Consider the following 21,680-nt stretch of genomic DNA (forward strand, 5'->3'; position numbering starts at 1 on the left):
TTCTATTTAGTTGGCTTTGTTTCTTTGTTTTTCTCTTCTGTAAAGTGTAGTTCTTTGCCCATGCAAAGGTGACTGTTAGGATTAAGCAACTTCATAGCATTAGAGGGTATCTCAGATCTTTTTATCCTGCTCCTGTGCTTTTTCTTCTTAAGGACAGTTTGAGTTTCCTTCCCTGTACTGTGCCCTTTCTTGGCTCCCACCTTTCTTTAAGGTATTATTTACTATTGAGAGCAGGCAAGGCAGCAAATGAAATAGCTGTGCCTTGTTCCTTTTCTTTTTTTTTAAAAAAAAAAAAAAAAAAAAACACTTTTGCCTGCTTGCTGTCTTTTCTGTGATCCAGCAGCCTCTTCTTTGATGTAATAAGCTTTGTCCTCTTCTTTGAATCAACAGGGGTCTGCATGCAACTTTTTTACAATATTGATGTTAAACATCCAAGAAGCAATTAAGTTTGGTAGCCCTACCATGGCATATAATCCGTGCTTTGATGTGTCAGTGCTGCCCATGATAAATGTATGTTCTAGTTTTTTCTAAATAACAAAGCTGATGTGTATTGGCACTCATGCTTACTTTTTGTGCTTTGGTGTTAATAGCAGATTGTGAAGCCAGTGACTGCATCAGGTGTTGTTCTGCATCAGTTACTCCTGAAGAAGTTTATTAGCCTTTGCATACCACTTCAGTAGATGTTTAAGGTTGTACGGACTTCCTATAGTCATTCCTAAAACTTTCCAAGTAGGTATCTGTACTCTTTTTTAATCTGGTTCTTTTATACAATACGTGAACATGTGAAAAACTTATTTTACAGTGACTTTCAGTGGGAAACAATGCCAGATAAAAGTCATTTCTGTGAAGAGAGGTCAATTTTTAAGGATTCCTAACAGGCCTGAAAATAGATTTGAGTGCAATCCAGTGAAACCAGCACAAATCCTCTATTGACTCAGGATAGGCTTTAATTTGACTGCAGATTTCTATATAGTACCACAGAGAAGTATAATTTGCTCCAACTTTTCTCATGTTGTAATTTTTTACTAGTCAGACTAGTTGTTCTACCTGGTTAACTTCTGGCATATATTTCATGAGCAATGTAGAAGGTCCTTATTGCTGTTCTAAAAATACAATGTATTCAACGATCTTAATCCAAAAATGCAAGACACTACAGGTCTTTTTTCATTACTGGATTGTGGTAGGTATTGCTGAATCTAGTTCAAACAATTACTGTTCAATTTCATGGCTGCAGGCTATGTAATAACCTGGAAATATTGTTTTCACTCTGATCGGTCACGTGAGAAATATCTATTTACTGTTGCATACCCTTAAGCATCTTATTCATCCATATATACTTTCTGACAATTGTATGCTTTCACCACTGTATTATGGAAGGAGTTAAGCCATGGCTCATTATTTTGTTAGGCGGCACCTTGTAATGTTCAGTTGAAGATGCACCCAAAGACAAACTCTGAGACTGATCAGCTAGGTCATAACATTTGACCTAGTATGTGGCAACTGGAGGAGTTGTGTTGGTTTATGTCATCTTCAAAATTTGATGGGATTTTCTTGTACTGTTTTCATATAACTTCATAAGGAATAGGAGAAAGTGGTGAAAGGAAAAAATATTAGACCCAAACATAGACTTTTATTTTTGGTCTAAATTTATATTCTGACTTCTTTTGTTTGTTTTTAAAGCCTCCATCTTATGGGCATGGAAAGTGCAGCATAAGCTTATCCACAGGTGAAAATCAGTGCCTTTTTTGGAGATGACAGCTGCATGCTAAAGTCTATAATAGTGGGCTTTAAAAAGAACAGTTAGGCAAAGTGTGGTCAAGGAAGTTGTATTAATATAAGTCAAAAAGCAAGAAAGGGAAGAAGTCTCCTACAAGAATTTTTAAGGCTCACATAGTTCTTTGCAGAACATATGAGAAATTCTTGATGAAATCTCTTTACATTTATCTTAGATTAGCTCTACTATTTCTGATTATGTATAGATAGTATGAAATATGACATAAAGAAAAAAAAAAAGTCTCAGAGAGGATAGGCAGGCTGAAAGAGGAAAGAGTTCAGATTTTGTCTGTTAATCTCAAAGCCTAATCCTGCTGTGAAAATGCACCATTTTGTGCAAAGGAAACAATCTGCTGCTAAGTTAGCTTTCCTGCTTTGAGAAAAGGTCATAACTTGTGGCAATGAGAAGGATCTCTTTATAGATCACAGGAAGTAGAGGATTATCTTCATTAAGGTCAAGAAGTAGATTGTCCTATTATGTTTTTACTTTGGAGGTGTGGATGTAGAATTCAAATAATGTTAATGAATCATGTAAGAAAAAATCATTTTAAGAGCTCAGGAAGATTAAAACTACATTAACACCTATTGAATACCTATGTTCAGTGACTGTATCGAGTGACACAGTGTCATTGTGGTGTTGAATGTTAAACTGTGAGGTTGAAGACCCAGTGCTGTTTCAAAATCTATCATGAACTAGTAGTAAGGTAACTACAGATAAATCTTTCCATGGGTCTGTGCTTTATAGATTTGCTTACCAGTAAATGGGGTAGTGATGCTTAATTCTCTTTTAAAACTGTTTTAAAATCTGTGATCGTGGACGTAGAGCAGTCTCCAAACTGTTACTTTTTTCTTTTTTTATGTCTTTATTAAATGTGCAACTTCTTGGAAGTGCTTTCTCTACGGTGGTATTGTGTGTTGACCTACTGCTGCTTTGATTCAATTCAGGTAATCTGCAATCTTCTGACACTGAGCTAATGAGAGCTGACCTGTTCTTTAACCTTTGCTTGATGCCATTGATGACTGGTCATGACTTAATTGTCTGGTCACTGACTTAACTGCACAGTCACAAACTCAACTCTAAGCTGCCTTCATCAGGAGAAATGGCACTTTTCCAAAAAAGAACTTCCACAAAATACCAGGAAATGTTGAATATTTCTGTGTGTGTATCATTTTATATATATATATATATATGTATGTATGTATACATATTTATTTCTATCTGAGAGCTTGTATGAAAGTTTAACACAAAGGCAACTTTATGTATGTACCAGCTGAACATACATGTATGTACTCAAATGAGCTACTTTTCTTGCAGAGAGCGTGTAATAAAGGAAGAGAGCAGATAGACTCCAGAGTAGATCTTCATAACTAGTGGTTTTCTCTTTAAATATTTTAACTGTGAAAATTGGCTGTAGCACTCCCTATGATTATAGCTTTGACTACTACAAATTTCACTAACATTTGGTTGGGAGAGAAATAGCAATTACGCAACATGCAGGTGCCCTGATAGCACTTAAAGGTGTGTTGATGAAGTAAACAGCCCTGCAGGATCAATTTTCCCATATTTCAAAGCAGAGTATGTATTCTCTAAATCTGCTGATGCTGAAAGATGCATCTCTTCACATGTCCATATCTCAGTGCCAAACAACTACAGAGAATACCAGCAAACGAGTGACCTTGTTATATTTCTTGGAGACTGTGCTGTAATGTGTCATGCAAAGGTAAACAAACAACACAGCTTGCTATAAAAATGCTCCATGCTCATCATTAGTGCAAGGATTTAGGCTGTTGATAAGACGAATATGAAGAATTCTCATTTGTGTTTTATCTGTGGATCTACATAGAAACTGCTATAAAAGAGAGCTTACAGCATGGGAATGGGGGAAGGTAATGATATTCTCTATGCTGCTTCTACATCATTTTTTCAATAAATACAGAATGCAGAACCACTTCAGGTCCAGCTTGTGCAATTTGAATATTACTCTACGATGTGCTCATATGAAATTATTGCATAATGAAGTATCCCCTCCCTACAGAAGATTGATCTCTGAGTTACTGTATGTGACCCCAAAAGAGCAGAGAAGCTACCTTCTGTTGTTCTCCCTCTATTTCCTGAGACATCCTGATTGTTCTCTGTAGTGCAGACTTTATTGTTTCACATCTAGCATCTCAGACAAGTTGCTATCTTATGCCAATCTAGATCTTTATGGATCTCTTTTGCTCTGTGGCTATGTCTGTAAGCATATCCACTTCCTGATTATACTATTATCTTCCTCCTCTTTGGTGTTGAAAACAGTTCAGTTTTGCAGACTGTAATCAGATGTAAGAAGTAACAAAACTGAAGTTCTACTGTGAACAGCACCAACTGAATCCCTAAGGGATGCTTCAACACAAAGACCATGACTAGATTTTGATAGTTTTGAGTTATTGAAAGCAACTTATGATTTTACATCAAAATTATTAAATATTTCAGCAAAGGAGTGTTGTAATTCTTGTTCTGAAGTAACTTTTTTCTTTAATGAAATATTTAAACCACCCAAATAGAGATCTTTTATCTCAAGTGCACTTCACCTCATTTACCACCCATTCTTTCAACCAGAAAAATGAAAATAAAGCTATTGGTAAAATGAGCAGTAAAATGGGGGTGTCCTATGAACAATGTATGCATGAAGATGGTGCTGTGCACTTAGTGAGTCCTTCTGATATACTGTGCTGGTTTCTGAATTTACATTGAATTTAGAATACCTGAACATGGTTTCAAGACAACCAAGTACATCCGTAGACAGAAGAGGGCACTCCTCAGAAGGCCTTCTCTAAGAGACAGTGAACAAAAGGAGTTGTCAAGGCTGGGAGTCTGGCAAAGGGGTAGCTTTTACCAAAAGTGGACAGGAGAACTGGGGAAGTTATGGGGCAAGGCAAGCCTGGGCCTGGGCAAGTAAGACAAGGAGCCCTGTTCCAGTTCAGAAGTGTAGATGAAGGACTTCTCTCAACTGGAATAGCTTTGAGAAGATGATGTGGGTGCATTCAGAAAGAAATGGTTAACTGTATTTACTCAGAAAAGTCACAAGCTTGCTTTTTTTTTCTTCTTTTCTTGTGTGTGTGGAGGTTGGAAGGCATTCCTTTTATTACTGACATTTGTTAATGTGAAAAACTACTGAGCTTGTGGCTGAGCTCCACTTGAGCTTCCACTTATGGTTATTGAAGAACATAAGCAACAACAATGCAAAACTGTTGACAATCCATTAAGGATAATTCATAAGGTGATTGTAATATTATGATTCTAGTTTGTAGCTTGCTTTTTCACTTTTTTTGTTTGCCTCTCAGGAGGAAATACAATAGTGTAGCTGTGTGACGTCTGGGTTAGCCGTAGCTCATGCCCAGCTACCTCCAAGTACAAGTCATTCTTCACAGACCCATGACTTCTGTACCATCAGACCAACATACCTGAAAATGTGCCCTGCAACAATGGCGCTTGAGCTCCCAACTGGTTTCTGGGGAATGTGAGAAGAGAGGGCAATCTCATTTTATAGTGGGACCAGGAAACCCCAACAAGATTGTTATTTTTAGGTCACCTGTATTGCAATCTGGTGCAGAAAGTAATTGTTTGAAGTATTATAAATAAATAAAAGGTACTATTTAGGGAATTGATTGTGGGTTAGTTGTTTTTTTTTGTTTGTTTGTTTTTTGACCTCTTCCTCCCCCTCCAACCTCTGTATACAGTATTAATAGTTATGAAAATTTGGAGTTGCTTTGTGTTTGGTTCTGCTTTTCCTTAAAGGAGGATGCTCAGTCTACTCCCTTCTCAAGCCTGATCAAGCCTTTTATTTGATCCCATGTAGCCCAGGTTTCTAGTTTATAGAATTAAGAATAAAGGATTCATATGCCATTTAAGATGCAGGTTCTGTCTCATTCAGAAGTGTTTGGCATTTACACTTCTTATTTAAACATGTTAAAGCGCTTCCATTATTAAATTCTGCTTGAGGGAACCAATGAGGGAGAAGAAATTTGGCATAAATCCCAGTGCAATTTGGAGGTGAAGGACTGAGGATGCTCACTATCCTATTGAATGACAGTAATTAAAATTAATGAAAAATCACTGCATAACACCCACCACTTGACATATTTCCTCAGGTGTTTTTTGCAAAAATCTGAGAGACCTGTGGCTTGGGTCTTTGAAGTTCTCCCACCCCTCCTCCATTTCACCTTTACTTTCATATTTATAGATAGATAATTGAACAAATATTCTGAGGAAAAAGTTTATTACTTAAGACTCTTTCATCTTAAGTAACTTAAGTTTTATTCTGAGATGACTGTAAAATTGCAGTTTTGCATAGATGGAAGAATCAGAATTTGAGGTGTAGACCTATTCTTCTCTAGCCTTGTAGAGACTCTGTGCTCCTGGGGATCAGCTGTGTGCACCCCACGAGAGTTGGTCAAGGAGTGGATACAGCAGCCCTAATTGGGGCTCGGGTGTGGAGGAGAGGGGAAGAAAAAAAGGTAATAGAAATATCTTCATACTTCTGGGGCAAGGGAGATGATGAAAAGAGAAACATGTCTCAAATGGGACAAGAAACGGGCAGAGAAACAAACATGTTTTTCAGCAGAAACAAAGCCATTTCTGGCTGTCTTAAGTACAGCCATTCTGCAAAAGCCCACCAGAGCTGCAGGTGAAGAAAAGTCTCTGCAGACTCCTGTTCCTCACAAGCTTGACCTGGGGGCAATGGAGGTTTCCTAGGCAGAACGAAAACAGGCTCCTATTATCCTTCAAATAGAAGAATCTGTTGACATGATGATTATCATAAGGTGGCATTATCTGTGGATGAATCCTTATGTAATTATTTCTTTATTTGTTTAACAAAATATTTCTTTAATGAAACAATTTCAGATGCTGACCAAGTTGCTCAGAGACAGCGACCAGAAGTGGAAAGTTCATCCCAGTGCACCCCAATCAAAGAGCTGGTTTTTACTGTTTTTTTGTGTTAGATGCATATATCTGGTTTCTTTTTGTTGTGCATGCTTTTTTCCTTGTTTCGTTGACCAAGAATGACTTACTCTGAGGACCTTTCTCTCATCTGTAGCAAAGATGAGTTTGGTGATACACCTGTGACATTTCTATCACTTCTAATGGTTACAAACCCTTGCATAAGGTATCTGTGCTGGTTTAGGAGTTTGGCATGGAAGGAAATTTCAGCTGGGGTTATCGAAATGTAGATAAGAAGAATCTTCTGATTTCCACCTCACAGTACCATTTGTCTATGGGTATGGATTCCCTTCAGGATGAAGAAAACTTCCTGACTTTTTTTCCAATACAAATACAAGAAAATTCTGATCTATTTGTACTTTTTCTATTGTTGCTGGGTAAAAATAAACATCCATTTATTAGGTGTTTACCTCAAAGTTTTCAGTGACTCAAAGAGACACTAAAACATTTTCCTGAATTAACAAAGCACGTAATATACAAAATCTTGATACTTTGCACTCACAGTGTTCATTGAACAGTCCAAGTCTTTACCCTAAGGAAAGAGAAAGATGTTTCTGTCCTTGATGGTACTTATTGTGAGTTATTCTTTGTTTTTTGTCATTTTGAAAATAGGCAATTGAGAAAACTCACTCAGCAAGCAGTAAAAACAGCAACAAATGTTTACCCTTTGGGATATGTACTCTGGAGAGAACTCCCCACCCAAAATGTGCAGACACTTCAAGGTCTATGTGTACAAGTTTAACTTGACTTGGAGTGCAGGCAGTCAGCCAATTAAGATTTTTTTTTGGATTTTTTTTTCCATCTAGCAGGTTAATAAGTTATCCATGAAACTACAGAAGCATCAGAACTGGAGTTTAGTAAATCTGTTATTAAATCTCTAAAATAAACACTGAGAACTAGAGAAAAATTGCTATACAAAAGATTTGAGTAGTATTATGATTTCCCTCTTCCTTACCCTTTGAACATACACGTATTGCTTAATCTATTGTGAGACTGTAATTTCTGTCCTGAAGAAGGATATGCATGTGGGTGCCTTTGGGTTCTACTATCTATTTTCTTTCTAACAGCAGTGAGTTGCCTTTCTGCCTTTATTAGTCCTCAGTGTTTATTAATAACCAGAATTTTGGGCAAGACTTCTATGTTACTTTCATTACAATGAAACCTGGTTATAGTGAAGTTGATAGGAACTCTGTCACTGGGTTGATGAAGCCAGGCTTTTAGCTTTGCAATGCATGTTTTCTTCTAATATGCAATGGAAAAAGTGATACAAGCATACTCCCTTCAGCTTTTTCCCTAGCAATATTTGAGTTCCAGGCCAGTTCCTTTGTACCTTTTCTATGATGACTTTACGATCTGAATTAGAGCAGATTGAATAAGAACATTGTCCAGCAGTCACTCATGTTTTTGCAAATATACACGTGGACTTCGTGTAACTTATTGGGCCATGTTATCCTCACTTGGGAATTTTTGGACAATGGTTAGTTGTTGATGTGGACATCGACTAATGAAATATTGTTTTTGTGGAAGACGATAGCAGAACGTGTCAAACCTATGACAGCAGTATGAACACGCCCATATTCTGTAAACACTTCTAGATAGGGACTCTTAGATTTCATGGAATTGAATAAACCATAGTCTAAGACACATGAATCTGCTTTTTTTAGGGCATATGTATGACTGCCTGATAAGCGCTTACAGGAAAAAGTGTAAACGACTTGCGTTCCCAGAGCTTTTCAGTAGAAAGTTTGGTTTTTCTTTAGTTAGTTCTGGAATTAAATTTTAAGGCTGCCATTCTCGCTTGTTAGATTTTGTTTCTTCCTGTCTTGTCTTTTAGCTTTTATGACCATTTATTTATAGGTTTGTTTCTTCCAGGCGGTTAAATTGATCTTTAATTTTATTTCATGACCACAGAGGAAAACAGCACAAGCTTGAGCAAGTTTGGAGGCAGTCAGGTATTGTGTGCACTTTCCTGAGGCTAAACAGACCTTTACTTTAGTGTCTTGGCTGTTGAAGTGTGCTTTTCTAAGGGAGAGGATGTTGAAGGAAATCTAGGGGATTTGTTCTTTTATTAGTTTAAATGAGAATAAAGACATGTTGGTCACTCAACTGTGTGTGTCCATTGCAGAGTCCATATGTGCTTGGTTACTGATCTCAGTTGAGTCAGCCTCAGAGTATACAAGTAGGTATGGGAAGACCAGGAAAAAGTAATAATAATAATAATAATAACAAACACCTCTTGGTGGCAGAACAAGCTATCACTGTGAGTCAGGGCTCTGACCTCCAAGATTTGTTTTGGGATTGGAATATAGGTCCTGACATAAAATATATCTGTAACTAAGCCTTGTTGTTACCTAAAATGTGGTTTTACTCTAAAGAGCAGTGGATTATAGTGATGGTGTTAGAGAGCATTGTGCAGTTTCAAGCTGTTGAAGAGGAAAATGAGGCTGACAAGCACCTGAACAATGATTGTTCCTAATGCAATGGGATTTGCCTTTACTTGCCAGGCAGCTGTTTCACAGATGCAGAGATGCAACATTATTTTGGTTTTGCTAGTGATCCCAATACTTTGGTGAATGGGATTTGCCACTTTGTTCCTATGCCTTGAGCAACTGTCAAGTTTTCAAAAGGAAATTGCTGTACTACAGTTTTAATTTCCACCTTTTAAATAGTTTTTCATCTTCATTTTCTTTGCTTTCATGGAATGGAGCAAATCATTACTTTTAAAATACACGACAGTTTCTTCACAGACAAGAAGGGTAAGGCACTCGGCAATGTGACAAGTCCCTCCATCAGGTTGCTTAATGATTTGAAAAGTTCCACACCAGATGGCTACATTATGTAGCTGAGTCCAGAGTCCTAGTACTTGACTTTGTAATTTAGTGTTCATAGAAGGTATGTATATTTTATATGTGAGAGGATACTCCTTTATACTGCATTATGGAGTTCAGTCTCTGTTGAAGGCTGATATTGCAGTGCTAGATTTTTTTCTTCCCCTTCCGCCCCCTCCTTTTTTTTAAATGCTACAATATATAGGCACTTCTTGGGTGCTTCTATTGGAAGTTATTTTTCTGTGTGTTCGGTAAATTCTCCCCAACCCCAGTGACTTTCAGGAATTGTGCTCTTTGTCAAATGTCAGTAGACTATGATTATAGCCTCCACTGCATGATACCAGAGATAGGAAAACTAAAATATGCTTATTTCCCATGCTGGAATGTCTTGTGGATTTAATATTGTGTATGACTTGGGCTAGAATCATAGGGTCTCCTGTCACTTGCCTATTCTGCTGCTCTTTCTGTGGATTCTTCTGGGAAAGGTTTATCACTTCAGGACATCCTGAATCGTGGCACGTGACCCAAGTGTGGAGCTGTTCACCAAAGCTTGCAACACTAATATAGGAAATGCATTAAAAAAAATGCTAGAAGACCAATTTAAAACAACTGAAAATGACAATATTTCCCTACACAGCAGATAGTGATCTTCTGCCCAAAGCAATAGTGTAGAAAAGGAGCACTGACTCTTTTTTTAAAAGGCAAAGAGAAATTCATGGACACTGAGGACAAGACAGGGATGTCTCCATAACATCCTTAATACAAGAGTCTTACACAAAAGTTGCAGGTGTCAGGGATGTGCAAGGGGAATCGTCTGCTGCGTGAAGTGGCTGGGCTTGCACTAGTAACATGTGTGAATAATATCAAATGAAACCTAATATCAGTCAGACCCACCGGGCATTTCGTGCCTTCTACTAGAGGTTCTGTACCTCAAGTCTGAATTTCTGTGGTCTTTGCCTGCCAGAGACTGAAACTGTGAGCAACAAGCACTGCAATATTACTTATGTGGAATCATTAAGGTGGGAAAAGACCTCAAAGATTATCTGTTCCAACCATCCCCCCACCAATATCACCCATTAAACCATGTCCCTAAATATCATGTCCCTACATGTTATAGATCAGTCAAGCAAATGGCTAAGCAGGACTTCTGTATAGGCCTGGACACCAGATGTTAACAAGAGGCAAACAGGGAGTCAACTTTAGATTCTTATAGGCGATAATAGAACATCCCCTAATTCTCCAGCTTTGATAGGAAAAAAAACTCCAAAGCTTTTCTAGCAGAGCACGTTGTTGCTGCTTTGTCATCTTCATGGGTTGTGGTGGTTTTGTGTTTTTTTTTTTGTTTTGTTTTTTTGTTTGGTTGGTTGGTTGGTTGGTTCGTTTTATTTCAAATTTGAAAACAGTTTTTGAGAATGACCATAATGGCATTAAGATCTCCACCATAGTATGTGACAAGCACCCCTTTTCTCTTGTCATGCCAGTAGGAAAAATATAAAGGGAGACTTCTACGTATGAACTGATTCCAATGAAATGATTGAATGCAAAAATTTGGGATTTAATATCAGTTTTATTCAGCATTTTGTTTGTTTGTTTTGTTTTTGCGTGTTTCTTTTTTTCTCTCCAGGTTGAGTGCAATAATAAAGCATGGGATACGTTACATAAAATTTTACAGGATTTATATTGCTCAGGTTAGAGAAATAGACCTTACATAGTATTGACTTTTTCTTTGTTTCTTTCTTATCAAGTTTCAAGCATTTTTGAGGGTTTGGCAAGAGTCCCTAATCCCTGAAGCTCTAAATGATTTATCACCTCCCTGTACACGCATTGAAACAACCGTGTGCCAGCTGCATCGCGTGCTCTGCTGTGGCATTCCTGCTCCTCACTCCAAAAGCATATGTGCACAGGCAGAGGCACACCAAGGGCTGTGCAGCCAGGTCACTTATCTCTGGGAAGTTTACTGTTCTAAAAACTGTGGGTTTAGATGCACATTTCCACATTCAGAAAACCTATTTGTACAGCAGGGATAGATGTCTCGCTTCAAAGTCATTCTAAGATTACTGCAACCGTTTGTTAGCTGTATGCGGTGTCTGTGGGTGCTGTTGGGTACATACCCAGCATAGCACTATTCTGCTGCCTCCGGAGGAGATGGCTGCAGAGCATTTCCTTCCAGCCTCTCTGTCTGGACTTTCTGGTGGTTTATTTAACCAGTAGTAGCTCTTGGTCATTTCTGTATCATCACCAATTTAAAACAATGGGGAAAACACGTAACAAAGCAATGTATTTTTTTTTTTATTATAAATCAAGTTTTCCTGGAGTTTTTTCCTCTCATCTTTTCTGGACTGTCTTTTATCAGGTAGCTCTTCAATACAGGTTCTGCCCCAAGTCAAAGTCCTGGCTCAGTATTTCCTGGCCATGCCTGAGCCTATTACATGTCCAGAGAGTCTTTCTGCAAACAAATTAATTTCTCCTTATGTAGAAATCCTAGAACCTTTATTTTTTTCTTCACTTTTTTCCTTCCTATCTCCAGAGGATGTTAAAACAAGTCTGTCTGAGGGCTTTTCAGGGCACGGTGTGTAGAAGTGGCAGGTGCACCTTTAGATGTAATAGCAGCAAAAGTGGTTTGAAAAAATAGGACAGGAAAAGTGAATTGTTGTGGTGGAAAAGTTATTTGCTTTACTTGTGCAAGGGGATTAAACTAAAAGAGTGCTGTCATCCAAATGAAATCCTTGTCCCTTCCCCTACAGCTCTTTTTTGGAGGATACTTCAGAAAATGTTATGTAAAAGGCGTGTTTCTGTTACCTCTCCATATTGAAATGGTGAGAAGTTTTCTTCCATGCCTCTTCTGTAGGCTTTACCAATGTATGTCAGCATGTTATTGCTTACCATCTTTGGAAAAGTTTCTTGCACTCAGAATCTAGTATATCAAATATTAAAAAGGGCTGCATCTTTGGCTTTTTAGTCTCACCTATTACATAGCTCATCTCCTCTTCTGCCCTCAAAAATACCTGTCTGTACAGTACAACAGCCTTCCCCCCTTCCTTTTTTTTTTATTTTCTTACTGCTGAATTCTGACCATACACCCAGGTCTGCTTAAGACAACTAGTATGGAATTGGTCCAAAAAAGAGACAGATATAACCAGCAAAAAATTTATTGGCACGAGGGGATCTGGTTTAAAAATAAAAATGAAGATTCCTCTAGCACTGGTAGTTAACTCCAGGGTTTTATCAGCTGTATTAATTTTCTACTCTGCTAGAACTGTGAAGAGATCAAAAGTTTAATGACCAGTGGGGCCTGAATTGTAATGCATTATCTTGCTTCTCTTAAAAATATTGCAAAACCAGAAAATGTTTTTAACGTTACATGATGTGCCATTAGTCAAAATGCAGCCCTTAATAAACTTGCACTCTGCAGGATTGAGTGGTGGTGGCAAAGGAAACATTACACTGCTTATGTCAATGCACCCCCAGACTAAAAGCTTGCAAGAAATCCTGGAGCTGATGACATTAGGATCTCTGCCAGATTCATTTTAGTTTCTGCTCCTAGGTCTCTTACATTCATGTACATAGTTTCATCTTTTGGACATTATAAGCCTTTTCAGAATAAGGAAGAGAAAAAAAAAAAAAAAAAAAAAAAGAAAGAATTTTATAGTAAGGGTTCCATGTTGTTGGTACATAGCTGGACTAGCTGGTTGAAAACAGAGTTTAAATAGTTTGAATGGATGCATCTAAGTTGGTTTTGTACTGGGAGCATTTCTTTTGTGATGTCGTACATTCCTGGGTCCATGATCAAGATGTTCTTTTCAAAGATAGTGAAAGAAAGACACCTACCTACACCTAACAGTTCCGACCAAGACTGGCACTTTCTGTGAGGGTGACACTGTCTATATTGCATCCTCTGGGACATCAGAAGGCTAACACTGCAGCATGGTGACCAAAATTGTTGGATCTATTCCTTGTTCTGTCAATCATATGCTCTAAAGAGAACTTTAATGTCTCTGCATGTCAGTTAATTCTCCTCTGCCTTCCCTTAAGATGACTTCCTGTGACAGGGAAATGGAGCACATAAACTCTCATAGCTATCACTTCCAAAAGAGCCTATAAGTTAGCTCTTTGGGACAGAGACTGGGCCTTAGGTTGTCTTGTGCAATGCTGCATGGGTTTATGTACTTGATGAATTTTTAATAAGTAGAAGAGCAGTTTGTGGGAAGGATGTATACTACAGCTAATGCTGCACTTTGCCTATTTTTAGGAAAACACTTGCTCATTTACAGCTGTAGCAATCAGGGACAAATATTCTCCATCAATGCACAAATTTAAAAAATGTTAATGTGTTGGTCTTGATTCTGATGTCATCTGGGCAGGTGCTGTTCTGAAATAGCTCGATTGAAGTTAGAGTAAATCTGATCAAAGATGACATCAAAAGCAGTACAATCTATAAAGCCATTTTGTCTGCATGTAGAACAGATTGGTTTGCAGGAAAAGAAGAGAGCAGTATTGAATTACGTTAAATTGTTGTCAGTATGTTAGCAGTATAACCAAACCTCACTTCTGGGTTTTCTAAAGTGACAAGGGGAGGGAAATGGATTGCATTTCTAACAAGAAGTGTTGGTTTTGAAATTGTTGATGGAGACTTTTTCTACAGCAAGGTCCAATATATTTCTGAGATTCTTGACGGGTAAAAAATCAGAATTTGGTTATGAGTGTGATTGCTGGTGATAGTCTTCACAGCTGACTCACACTGCAGCTGACACGCTAAGGGACGCCGGTGCATTTTGAGTGCGGGGAGACAAAATTACTGATCTTAGGGGTAAGAGCACCGATTTTGCATTCTCAGGATATGCAAAATAACTATCCCTGGAGCAATGCATGATAAGAGTGAATATGACAACCTTTTCCTGTCGTATTTGCTTGCTCTGCACCTACACCCACTCTTGCATAATTACTCACTTTACATATTAGTCCTTCTCACTCTTTTGACCATCTGCATGAACTGAGCAAATCTCCAAGTCGAGGAGATTCCGCAGAACTGCGGATTTAGAGCACGGTGAGATCAGAATGCAGAATACTACAACGCTTCAGGCAATGGTTATCCGTGTGCTTTTCACTACTAAAAATCATTCTTTCCTGTTTTGTGTTAAGGTTTGGTATTGGTTAAACAGTGAGGAGGAGAAAAGTCAGCAATGCAGAGCAGCATTAGAACTGAGGCAAGGGAATGCTCACACTGCATGTTGCCATCTAGTGGAGCTGGTGAAGTTTCAGTGTGCCTGCTAATACGTTGCAGCCCCTTAAGGTTTGATTTAAAGTCTGATTTCAAATATGCGGGTTTTTTTTGTTGTTGTTGCTGTTTTTCCCCATCTGTTCAGTGTAATGCCAACTGACTTCAGTTCTAAAGCAAAAATTGAAATAAAATAGAGACATCTTGGTTGTGCATTTGTTAACTTGTATTTTAATTTTCAGCACGCTCATTACATTATTTCTTTAAATATCACTTGTCTCTGAAGTAAGGATAAGTAGGTTTGGGGGAGGAGGGGGGTTCTGTGGGGAGATATTTTTGTCTCAAGCTTTCCAATATGTAAATGTACTCTCTCAAACATACTAAAATACCATGAGTACATATGCTTTCAGTACAGACTTCAGTAGGAATCAGGAACATGTATAAGTATCTGCATTAGTATCCTTATTGCCTTTGAGTAAGAAAGCTTGAATGCTCTGGCTTTGACTTTTAGTCCTTCACACAGGTAGAGATTAATTTCCCAGGCTGGAAGATGCTGAGGCTGAGAACTGTTTGGAAGCTGGGCTTTAAAAAAAAAAAAAAAAAAAAAAAAAAAAAAAAAAAAAAAGAATCAGAGTGGAATTTCCACATCATTTCTATGTATTATTGCCATCAAAACAAAACAAAACAAAACAAAACAAAACAAAAAAAAAAAAAAAAAAAAAAAGATAAAATTGAGAATGATATATTGCTGTTATTTCATGTTTCTTCTGGTTGGTTTGTTCATATTTTAAGAAAGCCTGTTTTGTAACAAAGGTGTGGTAATTCTTAGGATGAGCCTCTGCTCAAGGCAAGTATAGGAAATTCATTTAAACATTTTCAAATAGAAGACTTAGTATTTCAGATCCAATTTCCCTGGTCCTGTCTACAACACGAGAAAGAGAGGGGCAGGCAGTGACTGTTACTTTTTTCTTCCACTCTTGCAGAAAGAGAGCAACTATGGACAGAATGAAGATGTAGCTTTGGGCTGGGCTTTCATCCTGTAACAGGAATGGATACTCTTTAGGGATTTTTATTTCATATAAATATAATAGGAATTATTATTTCATATATGCTATATGTTTTCTGTGTTCAAAGACTTATGACAACATCAAGATGACCATATACATTTGAGGACAGTCTTTGGACAAGCTTATTTGGCAAGGAACACTTTAAGATAGTGACAGTAATTCATCATAAAATAAGGCCTGTTCAAAAGTATATTTTAAAATAAAATTTTTGAGCACAGCATGCTCAAAAGAGTTTGCTTATTGAAGATGAACTCTTTGTAGAACAAGTCAAATCCAGTAAGTACTGGATGTGCCTGAAGTTAACACAGAGTAAATATTAAAAAGAATTAAATTGTAAAGCCAAGGTGGGTGAAAAGGTGCTGTCATCTATAGCAATCACACATTTAAGGTCTGTTCCTTCTCCCTCTGATGCTTCCTCGTAAGGGGGTGTCGAGAGGCAGGAGACCTTTTCTCCATTAACACTAGTGACAGGACCCGCGGGAATGGGGTTAAGCTGAGGCAGGGGAAATTTAGGCTTGACATCAGGAGGGGGTTCTTCACAGAGAGGGTGGTTGCACACTGGAACAGGCTCCCCAGGGAAGTGGTCACTGCACCGAGCCTGTCTGAATTTAAGAAGAGATTGGACTGTGCACTTAGTCACATGGTCTGAACTTTTGGGTAGACCTGTGCGGTGTCAAGAGTTGGACTTGATGATCCTTAAGGGTCCCTTCCAACTCAGGATATTCTATGATTCTATGCTTGTAACAGAACATTCATTAACATTTCAAGGCTAGTTTTGAACTCTTTAAGTACTTCTGTTCTGATACTGCTCTTGAGACATCATGGGTTTTGCATAAGCATTGCAACTTCCAGTCCACTTGGTGTTTGGAACAACTTGGTTGTACTGTGAGAAGGCCCCGTGCCAGGTCCTTTGTTCCAAATGAATGATCTAAATCATTTAATGTTTCTAAAACATGCCTAGAAATCAATGGAGGAGATTCGAAAATTAAATCTATTCAAGTTCAATGTAGATCCATAAGGGCTGAAAAAGTGTTAAAGTGTGCTGAGTCAAACCTGGTGATGAAGGCTCAGAGCAAACCTTAGGAAAAACAGAGTAGGAGCCAGAGCCCGTGCTGGCATGAACCTGTTTTGTTCTGAGTTAGCTGAAGAATGCAGACTAACACCAGCTAACAGCTGAGGAGAAAGTCTTGGCTTTCCAGTATGAGAGAGCAGTGTTCAATTTATTAAGCTATAAACCCCAAATCAACCAAATTTTCACCTCCGTGTGGGAAAATAAACCAAAAATCTCTCTTGAACTTCTAGCTCTCGGGTAACTCTAGATTTAATCTTTTTACTCTCTATCCATTCCTGCAACATAAATTGCTTGTACAAGAAGAACAGAAAGAATAGTATTTAGAAGAAGAAGAAGGAAAAACAAAAAAAAAAAAAAAACAAAAAAAAAAAAAAACAAAACAAAACAAAACAAAACAAAAAAAAAAAACAAAAAACAAAAACAAAAAAAAAAAAAACATGCTCTCCAAGCAGAAACTGGGAGGTATTACCAAAGAGTGAGAATTTGATGACCATATGAATTAACTTACTTTCCTGAACAACAGCGTCAAAAACAAGCCTTTCCTATAAATGGATAAATGGAGACCATTGTAAATGGACTGCATGAACCAAGGTAAATCTGTTAGTAAAGACAGAGTTGAAGAAGTGAGGAGCTTCTCTCAATAGGTTGGAACTGCATCCTCAAAGGAAAAATCCAACTTGGTTTCCACATCTGAGCTCCAGTTTCTAAGGCTGAGCTGGAGATGACATAGAGGTAGGAACAGGTAGAGGAGAGGAAGGGTAGGTTTTTTTTGTTGTTTTTAAACTTGTAGAGTCTTTCAACTTGGATATGACTTAATCAAAATCCATACTTATTATATTGCAGCTAAAGATCGTCAAACTATCACACTTCCCGTCCCCTAAAAGAATCTCTGAATGGGAGTTTGAACCAAGATGCAGACTTAAAATGAAGACAAGTGGATGCTCAGTTGGGGCTTTTATTGAGGAAGTTCTCAGGACCAATTCTGCAGAGCTCTTCTGCTCTAATGCTTTCAGCTTGAACCCTTGTCTTCTACATTCTAGTCAAACGTGCAGCGGTAGAGATGTCCTCAGAGCAGAAGGTATTTTGCCAAGAACCTCTATGCTCTTTGAGAGGAAAGAATTGGGGGTAGAGTGGGAGCCTATACTGGGTACTTCCTGACTGTTTTGTCTTATTAGTATTCTGAAAGTTTATCTCTTTATCTATTTTAGATCAAAGAGAAGATATGAAAGCACTCTAGATTTTTTTTTCCACTGTTTTGTTATTTTATTCCCCTTTTTTTTCCTCTTTCCCCTTCAGTTACTGTGTGGTCAACCTTGACGGGCTTTTAATGCTCTGCCAGATTCTCTGGGAGATGCAGAGACCATCCTTGTAATGGATGTATGATGTAACTATATTTCAGCATCCTCTAAATTGGTCCCTTCTACCACCACAATGCTCATATGTACATGCAGTTAAAAATTTTGCATTGTGCATACATCCTTAACAAGGATGTGGCCGTAAGCTATCAGAGGGGGCCAAGGGAGACAGTAGCACAAAGCTTTTGATAGTCAGAGCTGACTGGTGAACGATGAATGTTTCTCACTGGTCTTGTTAAATAATTTCTCTAAGGTAGTAATTAAATCTTCTTGCTTTCCTCATTCTACTACAGTACTAAATGACCAGAAATAATAATCGGGGGGGGGGGGGGGGGGGATCGAAAGCCCTTCAGGACTTCAAGAGTTGTCCTTTTTAACCTGCACTTTCAACACCTAGCTTTAGTGAGGCTTTGGTGCAACAAAGGCTGATGATTGATCCTTCTGCTGTTGCACTGTGTGGTGCTGATCCCCGCCTACCCGTCAGCAAGCTAGTGCTTATATAAAAGCAAAAAAGCTTTATGAACTTGTTTGTTTTTGAAACTAGAAACATGTTCTTTCAACTCTCAGTTTACAAACTGCAGCTCAGCATTAGTCACGGAGCTAAAGGGGGGGGGGGGGTACGTGGAGTACTTGACACTACAAATTGCAAGAAAGAACTGAAAGCTTGATTTCTATTGGAAGTGTTACTGCATTTTCCTCATCTGAACTTGCAGAGGTTTTTATGCTGTGATTGGCTGGAAATCAGAAGTCAGGGTCATACACTTACCTTGGATTTCATGCTCTCTAGTAGCATTTTGTGTTGATGTATGTTCTTGAATCATGATGTTTGTATTCACAGAGCTCAGGGAGTCAGTGTTCTGGGCTTAGACTGTCTCCTTTGTGTTTGCATCAATTTACAGTTCATAACTTGCCCTTGTTTAGAAATAGTCTTTAGAATGTACACATGCGCTGTTCACCCAGAAGCAAAAGTCCAAATAGGTTATTTTGAACAAACAAGGCTTTTTTTTTTTTTTTTTTTTTTTTTTTTTGAGAATAAGCTATCTTCCCTGAGAAGTAACATTACTGTAAGGAAGCAAAAACCAGCTTGTATGGGGCTGGATACTGCTTACAGTTACTGAGGAGCTGGATACAAGCTCATTTGAAAGCCGCTCTGGCTCTTATTGAATGTAAATGTTTGCCTGTAACAGAGTTAGTTAAAACTCCTAAAGTCCCCAGTTAACTTAATGGTGTAATCTGTGTGCCTAAATGAACTCATGAAGGCCACTGGTAATTTCCCTTGGATGAAGACCATTGAAGACCCAGCTTTTCATGGTGGCTTTTAGGAAATAATCTAAATGTTTGATAATGATGATTTATTTATTTATTTTTACCTAATACTTCATTCTGCAAGTGAATCTTCCGAGCAAAAACTGAAAAACAAAATGTGTGTTTTGGGATAGAGCAAAAGACAAGACTACTTAAGCTGAAGGAAATGCAGGTTTTTTAATGTCTTTAAAAAAAAAAAAAAAATCCTGCAGTAGCAATTATGGAATGAACCACTGGAACGTGACTCCAGGCAGAGTGACAATAGATAAAGGAAGCCAGATGGCTTTTAGTTTGATCAGGCCCAAGCAGGGTTGTGAGAAGTCTTTCTGCAAGAGCAGCAAGCCAGAGTGTGTGGTGCTGGGTCTCCTTTCAGTCCCGAGGCTGTGACCACACAAGTAAGTTGCAAACACCCACGTTTTGAGCAGGGAAGAGCACTGTCACCTACAGACACCCCAGTTACCTGCACCGTCAGTTACTCAAAATTGTGCTGCATGGATTTGTTTTCTTTTCAAAGCAGCTCCCTGTATTTTGGTCATACAGAATTACAGGTGATTTAAAGCCTAGGTTGGCTTTAAATAAATAAATAGCCTAGCTATTTGGATATGCTACAGCTCAAAGAAATACAGGACTTTAAAAATACTGATACGTCACTGCTGTATATTTCTGTTACCCTTCACTTTTTTGTGATAGCTTAACAGAAAAAGACTCTTCCTGATGCGAATTTTTCAGTGATTAAAACAAAACAAAAAGTCCCAAGAATTGTCTCTTAATTAAAGGGGCTATAAATCAAAGTATGGAAGTAACTTTCTGCATCTCAGCTTTCTGCATTAGTTCTTTGATCTTCACGTGCAGATGTTCAGCCCAGTGCTACAGTCGAGTCCAGCACCGGCCAACCCTTGAGCCGATGTCACCGGCTGCAGGTCGGCCCAGTGCCCCCATGCCCCAAGCAGCATCAACCTCTTTCAGCAGCAAAGGCTGCCCCGTTGTGACCTGACAGTGGGCTTGAGCGTGATCTGAGCTCACAGGATTGGGGTTCTTTGTGATTTCCGTGACTTCTTACTCTGCTTGAGCTGGGTTTATCTCATCGGGTGCAACACACTCTGATCTTAGGCCAGGGAGGCTGCTCTTAAGCTGCAGTGGCATCCCTAGCCTGAAAAGGACTAAGGCATTTTAATCAAATAGCTCCTCCTGCCCCAAGTGCCTATTGTTGCCTATAAAAAAAAAAAAAAAATAGAAGCAGGGTAGTGCTGAACATATGTATTATGTTCTGTACTGCAGCAAAGTAAAATAAATGATGCTTATGGTGTAAGCAGGTAATAACATCTCCCAGGCAGAAATGTTCCTGTGTTAATCATGTTTGACTTCTCTAACTCACTTGTTTCTCCCAACCAAAAAGCAGGTTGATGAAATTGTGACAAATGGTTGCACACTTCATGAAATAAAAATTATATTCCATCTTTTTTCCCTAGTCGCCTGCGCCAAGAACACTTGGAATGAATTGTATGGCCATGTTTGTAGGCTTCCTCAGCCTGAACTTTTTAATGGAATTCCTCTTAAACTCATCTCTAATATGTGTCTTGTTCCTGCTCCTTTCCTTTGCACAGTATAATGGATTCTTTAAGCTTTGAAAGTGAGTTGTTGTGGCCTAAAGTAACAAATCAGTTTTGGAATGCATGCTGTCTGTTGTAAATGATTTGGGGGTAATAAATTTTCTGGTACAAAGCAATAGGCAGCATTTTCATAATGTTGAACAGTTTAGACTTGTCTTGCAGGGAACAATGTCGCTAGAGCAGTGCGCTGGTTCCAACTATTTGTTATTACAAAAGACATTTTTTTTTTCCTTAAGGTAGAATCCTCATCAAATTTCATGCTTTGCTGTAACTTGTTTTATTTCATATGTTACACAAATAAAAATATGTGAGCACAGTTGTGTATCTGTTCCATCTTTTAATGCAGTCTTTTTTTAGGCTGCTTAGGAAAGCTTGTACATGTTATCTTTTATACTAAAGGCCCATTGAAGTGAATTTGATTGCTTTCAGAACTTTTGATTTACTACATTTGAACCTTAAAATCTGAAAATTAAG

The 21,680-nt window shown here is 38.2% G+C and overlaps 1 long non-coding RNA gene across 1 annotated transcript; it reads left to right on the forward strand.

Moving 5' to 3' along the window:
- The first annotated feature begins 409 nt into the window (after window positions 1–409).
- On the forward strand, window positions 410–17,871 carry LOC311442066. Its single transcript, XR_014696440.1, has 3 exons — window positions 410–510; window positions 591–729; window positions 17,780–17,871. It is a non-coding gene; the product is annotated as an uncharacterized lncRNA (long non-coding RNA).
- Window positions 17,872–21,680: the final 3,809 nt, after the last annotated feature.

Source organism: Aythya ferina (assembly GCF_964211825.1).
Source record: "Aythya ferina genome assembly, chromosome: 10".
Taxonomy (NCBI): domain Eukaryota; kingdom Metazoa; phylum Chordata; class Aves; order Anseriformes; family Anatidae; genus Aythya; species Aythya ferina.